This window comes from Anopheles merus, chromosome X (assembly GCF_017562075.2).
Source record: "Anopheles merus strain MAF chromosome X, AmerM5.1, whole genome shotgun sequence".
In the NCBI taxonomy this organism is placed as follows: Eukaryota; Metazoa; Arthropoda; class Insecta; order Diptera; family Culicidae; genus Anopheles; species Anopheles merus.
The window spans coordinates 23181714-23189086 of record NC_054081.1 but is presented as its reverse complement, the minus strand read 5'-3'; the positions used below and the strand labels follow the sequence as shown (position 1 = coordinate 23189086).

Below are 7373 nucleotides of genomic sequence, written 5' to 3'. Positions count from 1 at the left end.
CGTCCAGGAGGACGACAGTGTGTCACACACACTGTCGCACACACTAAGCAGCGCAAGGCTTAGTGTGTGCCGAGCGCACAGTTAGAGTGTGTTTGCGAGCCGATCGAGCAGGAGCTCTCGGCAGGGGCGCTCGGTGCGGCTGGTGCGCGGCCACCGTACTATTATATTTTAAAGTATATTGTTTGTTTCGTTTATGTTTTATTTATTATGTACGTTATAAGTGTTTTAATAAAAGTAAAAGTGCAAAACACAACAGGAGTGAACGGAAAGAACGTATTGAACAGAACGGAATGAACGGAAAGAACGGAATGAACGGAAAGAACGAAATGAACGGAACGGAACGGAATGAACGGAATGAACGGAACGGAGCGGAATGAACGGAAAGAACGGAATGAACGGAACGGAACGATTTTGTATAAAGGATCGGAACGGAATGAACGGAACGGAACGATTTTGTATAAAGGATCGGAACGGAACGGCCTACATGAAGAACGGAACTTTTTTACTAGGTTCGGACCGGAACGGCCAACACTAGTTTGATCCTACCCATCCCTGCTGAACACACGTCATTTTCTTCCATCGCACTCATCAGGGTGTTTGCTCTTTTCCATCCAAGCCAAAGAGCGACTTCAGTGTGCTCTGAACCGTGGACGTGAGAGTGTGTGTTTGTGTGCTGCGTGAACTATTTTTCCTGCGTGAAACACTTTCCATACTGCGCCATCCGCGGTGTTCTTTCTGCTTTATCGGAGGACAAATTGTTATCATCTAATTGTTTCGGTAAGTGTCCTTTTCTAAGTGTCTAGTGTTATGTGACATTTATTCTAATTAAAACATTGCACTTTACATGTTTCAGATGTGTGCTGCTACCGCTAGCTGTTCTCCAAACCTCTTCAAATTGCGACACTGTGTGCACAGGCGTTCAAGGTTCAATTGATCCTCGAGCACAAAGGTAAGTTTGTCACATCTTCAAGTGTAATTTTTTTAACAAAGTGTGTCTATTAATTGTGTACTTTCATCAACAGCCTTCATACAACACCGCAGTTGAGGCGCGTCAAATCTGATTACATCTTTCCTGAACCAAGCAGGCTGAACACGCGCACCACCACGGGCTCCAGCGCGGTGTGAAGAGGAAAGAAGAAAAGACAGAATTGGAAACAGCCGCGCCAGGCTTCCAACCACCGTGTGTGTGTTGTAAGTATGTGAGAACACATGTGTGAATCCTCTTGTGGGAACTGCAAAAAGAAGAGAATAAAGAGTGTGAAGCAGCTAGACTGCCGCAACCAAATCAAGAGAGTGAATTCTCATTTCAATCCGAAAAAACTGGGAGAGAGTGATGACATGCGAGAGAGAATAAAACTAGAAACACGAGAGAGGGCCACACGAAGCGCTTTCGGGTTTTTTCGCCTTCGCGCACATTTAGCTTTATCCGCGCGACTAAGTGAGCCTTGATGAGCGCGATGGCTCCCATACAAAGGCCTTCGGCTTTGCTAGCTGGGAAATCAGCGAAGAACGAAATCGAGTGACTCAAGCGAAAAAAGGAAAAAAAAATGATGAACGAGTGTGCTGTGAGAATAACACACACGCACGCACAAGGCGACAACCGAAATCTGGTGCGATACCGGCTTTCAGTGGAGCAAGTACACACATGCACACATTTGGCCACACCAGCGCTCTGTTCTAGTGCAGGTAGTTTTCTGCAGTCCACGGTGATACTACACACAGCCACGCACTTGGCGATACACGCTGTTTGGTGCGGTGTGGTGGACGTTCAGAATTCAGTGGTGCAAATACACACATGCACACACTTGGCGACATACGCTCTGCTGTGCGGTGAGATTTGTGTTCTGTGTCCAGTGGTGCAAATATACACACACACGTACTTGGCTACAAACGCAGTACGGCGCGGTTGGCTTGGCAGAAGCGCATACACACATTAACGCAGTAGGCTTTACGTTCAGTCCAGTGAGGTTGGTGCTTGTGTAGTGTTTCTGCGCTTGGTAGTCGGCGGATAAACCCCGTGAAAAATGGAGATTTGTTTTATTTGAGGTAAGTAAAAGTGATTAAAATTATCAACAAACATCCTCCCTTCTAATTAATAACATTTTTCTTCCATTTCATGTGTGTTTCACGGCGAACGGAGACAACAAAACCTGTGGCTGTGTCGTAGTGTTGGAGCAGGTGGCCCGCACAGTGCAGCGAGAAAACACCAGGAGCAACAGCGATGAGGAGCAGAAAGTGCTGTGCTGAATTTGTTATTTTTTGCTCAGTGCGACTGTAAAAAGTGTTTTTTTTTTTTTTTAATTATGTTCTATGTTGATTCGATATTCAAGAAATCGAATTAACTTAGTATAATGGTGTGCACTGGATCGTTTTAGAAAGAAATCCTGGCAAAAACAGGGGGAGGGGGCTAATAAAACGAAGGTTCGTGCCGAACTCCGTCTGGGTTTGCTTCGGGTTACCTCGTGTGCTGAAATATTTCGCTAATTCAGCTTCAAAGTCAGCTTCTAATTCAACGGATCTCTGAGTGCTGGTGACCGTTGGGTTCCGACGGAATCGAATGTCATTCGAGTAAATTAATAGGCCTGATAGTCCGGCATGTCCACGTAAGACGCTACGCCAAATACTAGATAAAGAAGTAATTTTATCTTCTTATCTTCCAGCAACGCCACCTCTAACATTTATACTCATTACAAATTTTGTACTTAATATATTTCTTCTTCTTATCTGGCGCAAAAACTCTTCTGTATTAAAGGCCTGCCTACATCATTCACGGGCGAGGCATGGTGATTGATTTGAGTAAAAATGTTGTGTGTCAGAGCTATTGTTTTTGTGCAAGAATACTAGCGTTTGATTTTGTTTGCAACATCTCGAAAGATGTGTATCAAATATTGTCACTTAAATACAGGTACAAAAAATTCAATGTACAAATACTATTATGCACCTCAATTTTCCATGTTCTTATCCCTAACGCCCATATTAGACTAAGAAGGTGGAATTGGTTTCTTCTGTCAAGTCCGATGGCAGCGAGCGATTTGACATGAACATTCTATTCACCATTGAAATAACGTGCAGCGAATCAGAATTAGTTTTTGTGGTAATTATTCTACTTTAACTACAGAAACAGTTAAAAACACGTTGAACACGTCCTCTGTTATTTTTGCCTTTCATCGAAATGAAAAAAAAACTGTTGTTTTCTTTTGATTGAACACTCTCACAGCTAAATTCCTCTCGTTATGGAAACAACCACGAGCATGCACAATTTCACTTATTGTTTTATCGATTTTTTCGTATTCGTTTAAAGTAAATGTTAAGCATGTTTCATAAAAAAGCATTGTTGTGGGCAGCTGTACCGACCCCTGGACTTGCCTTGGCAGTTGCGCTGCCATCGGTCAATGTTCAGGAGGACGACAGTGTGTCACGCACACTGCTGCACACACTACGCAAGCGAGGGTTAGTTCCAGCGCCTACATGCGTGGTCCAAAACAGCCGAAGTCCTACAAAATCATGAAAAATTCTGCGTCCTTTTGTTCCGGCGTCTTCGTGAAGTTTACCGAGCCTAACCGAACAGTTAAATTTATTCATATTTGTTTATTAAAACAGACGGACCTATTGGTCTAGTCGTTTATATTATAAATAATTTACACATACATCAGACATATACGTTACACATCACGCAACCGCAATCTTTCCTTTAACGCTGACATGGACAAACAGAAATCGACTAACTCTAATGCATCGTTGAATTCCTATGACATGCGAAGCATAGGATGACCCTGACCATGGTTATTACGCGTGTGGGGGATGCGCAGATGGAAAATGGACCGCAGTGTTCGGGAGGGAGCGAATAGGTTGACTCGACTTAAGAGTGCGGGGAAGTCGATCTTGCCGTTGAGAAGCCGGAAGATAAAAACGCACTGCGCATTTTGACACCGTTTGCTAAGTGTTTCGAGTCCGAGAAGCAGAGACCGATGATGGTAGGAAGGCCTAGTATGGTGAGATTGCCAAGGAAGGAGCCAGATCGCGTACCTAGAGGTTTTCCTTTGCAAGGCTTCAAGTCGATTTATATTACCAACAGTAGGCGGGCTTCAAACCGTAGAGTAGTACTGAAGAAAAGATCGCACAACGGAACAGTAGATCGATTTGATGTACACGGGATCGATGAATTCACTGCAGGTGCGCGTTATAAGAATAAGCAGTTGGTTTCCCTTCGCAATAACGCTGTCGATATGAGGACGAAATGAAAGTTTGTCGTCTAGTAACACTCCCAGGTCGCGAATACATGATGTTCGAACAAGATGCGAGTCTCTCATCGAGTAATTAAATAAGATAGGGCTTCGGGCTCTGCTGAATGAAATGCACTGGCATTTATCCACACATACTTCTAATTCGTTTCTGATGAACCAACTATCGAGTTCATTAAGGACTATCTGTAGGTGTTGACAGTCTCTAGCATTTTTCACAGGAAGAAATATTTTCACATCGTCGGCGTACATGAGGTGTAGGTCCGCCGGTAGCACAAACGATAGATCGTTGATGTAAATGAGAAAAAGTAATGGGCCCAGATTACTTCCTTGAGGGACTCCGCACGTACTGGGAAAGGTGTGAGAGCGATAAGGTTCGATACTTATGTGATATGAGCGACCGGTTAAGTATGAGCGAAGTTCGGTTATATGTATATCAGTGAAACCCATTTTTTAAAGCTTTGAAAGCAAAATAACGTGCGAATTGCTATCGAATGCGGCCTTAAAGTCTATATATGCAGCATCAATTTGGATGCCACGATCCAAGTTGTCGAAACAATAACCGACAAATTTGACAAGATTAGATGTGGAAGACCTCTTTGGTAAAAAACCGTACTGACTTGGGCTCAAATAGTTGTGTACCGCAGTGAGTAGCGGTTTGTACAGAAGTAGTTCAAACACCTTAGCACATGCGCAGAGAGAGACTATGCCACGATAATTGCTAGCTTCAAGACGGCTGTCCTTCTTATGAATCGGAACCATTCGAGCGTGTTTCCATGGCGCCGGGTAGATTCCTCGCGCTAATGAAGCATTAAATATTTTCGATAAGATGGGTGCAACTGAGTGGCGGCAGTGTTTTAATATGTACGCTGGAATGCTATCAGGCCCAGATGAAGTAGTCGGTTTTAAATTATTGAGTGCATGAACTACGGTGACTTCATCAATCGACGGTAAAATAAAATCAATCACATCGGAAGGCGTATTGTTCGTTGCTTCAGCAAGTAAGTTTTGGTCATCGACTGGAACAGTGAATCCATCAGCGAAGCGGTTGGCAAACGTGTCGCAAATATCGGACGTATCAGTACTAGTTACTCCATTGTAGCATTGTAACAGAATCGCGTCGTTTTCGTAAAAAGTTGGCTTTCAGTGCGGCGTATGTAGGAGCGGTAGAGCACACGATTTTGTCGCCGATAATTATTCAGTGCATAAAAAGTATTCTCCTATGCAATACTGATCTAGTTCTGTGGTAACCATCGTAAGTAGATCGTCGTAGAATTGGAACAGTCGAAATTAAGGTCAAACGACGCTATTAGAGAGTTCATACATTCCACATCCGTTTTGAAAAAAAAAAATACGGCTGCTGCTGGACGGCGCGGGTTTGCGTTACGGGAGAATTGCGTGTGAAAATGAATCACCATATCCAATGAATAATGATGACTGTCTTCTCTAAGAACTGGATTGCAACAGCGTGAGACGTATGAGAAGGAATTCCCTAGGGACTGTGTACCATTCGCAGGGTTCTGAAGGGCGGTGATCGAGTCACACAAAATATTTACTGCGGCTAGGTTTGCAAAAACTAGATCCAATTGGCGTCCAAATTGAATAACAATGCCCAGTGGCGCGTTAAACAGTGGGCGGACTAGGTGGCCGCCAGGGGCCCCGGCGATCTAGAGGGCTCCGTCAATGTGGATGTTCGACTTCGTCTCAATGCTACCCTCCCCCCCTCCCCCTTTCCTGATAGGACTTTAGCCATCAATTTCAAAAAGACTTCCTCATCGCTTAACTTCACTATAGTTCGTCGAGGGCCCCGAACTTCAGAAAACCGGGGCCCCATACTACTTAAAGCAGCACATTCACATTCTAAGAAATCTGTGGATGCCAGTGCACGAGACACCCAAACTCTGCGTGGTTTCTCTTGCTGCTGAATCGAATGCACAGAACGCTGCGCTTAACCATCACCGAAAACCCGTTAAACAACCACAAGCATACAACACACCCAAACAAAAATTTAAACGTCACGAAACACAAAATCAATACACCGGCTCGTAGCCGTTAAAATTAGCAGAAAAAATTGACTAACACCAAGCAAGCAAGGGTGCTCCAGTGGGTAGAGGTTTCATTTGAGAAACGATTCCATCGATATCGATGTGTGCGCTTTTCAATGTGGCTTGGATGAAACGTGACTGTGCTTGTCAGGGGCCCCTATACTTGTTTTGCAGATGTGTGCCCAAAACAGAGAGCTGTTTTCACGCGAAAAATGGTATTCAAATCTCAAGCCTGGGATCGTCGAGTGTGCCTGCTTTTAACTACTCAACTTTTGCGGTCAATACCATGTTAATATTAAAATGATGTTTTATCACTATTTACATACAACTTTTTGCGTGAAGACAAAATAAAAAAAACCGTTACAGCTATACTGAAGCCAAAACTCAAAGGTGGTTTTGGGGATCCCATCGATTATGTGGACGCTTCGATGAAGGGGTCACGTTGGTAAGGGGCCCTGTCGGTAAGGGGCCCCGTCGGTAAGGGGCCCCGTCGGTAAGGAGGCCCCGTCCATTTGGTGTCTTGGTGTGGATGGACGGTGCACGAGCTCACCGGAAAAACGCTGAGACACTTGCTGCTAAATTCCAATCCACAAAACACAGAACAGAACGCTGCGTTTAACCACCAAAGAAAACCCGTTACAAAAGCCACAAGCATACATCATATACAGACAAAAATTTAAAGGCCCCTACATAAAATTTCAATACACCGGCTCGTAGCCGAATAAATTAGCAGGAAAAATTGACACTAAGCACAAGTCGTTTTAAAAAGCCTAGGAAGGTCGTTTGGTCAACGGTGCTTTAGTGGGTTGAGGTGTCATTCGAGAAACGATTCAATCGATGTCATTGTGTGCGCTCTTGGCTGGGATGAACCGTCCTGTTCTTGTATACGAGGCCCCTGCTACCGCTTGGCAATTGTATGCTGAAAGCAGACAGCTGTTTCACACGAAAAATGGTATTCACATTCATGGCCTGGGGTACTGGAGTGTGTGTGTGTTTTTAAATGCAAAAACTAAAATTTTCATTCTTGGCCCTAATCGACCACATGAAGTTTGTGGACCGAAGAGAAGGGGAAATGGAAAAGGTTTAA

General features: G+C 44.1%; 1 long non-coding RNA gene across 1 annotated transcript; it reads left to right on the top strand.

Annotated features, from left to right (window-relative positions):
• The first annotated feature begins 524 nt into the window (after positions 1-524).
• On the top strand, positions 525-1241 carry LOC121592867. The gene is made up of 3 exons (XR_006004703.1): positions 525-777; positions 854-949; positions 1023-1241. It is a non-coding gene; the product is annotated as an uncharacterized LOC121592867 (long non-coding RNA).
• The last annotated feature ends 6132 nt before the right edge of the window (positions 1242-7373 follow it).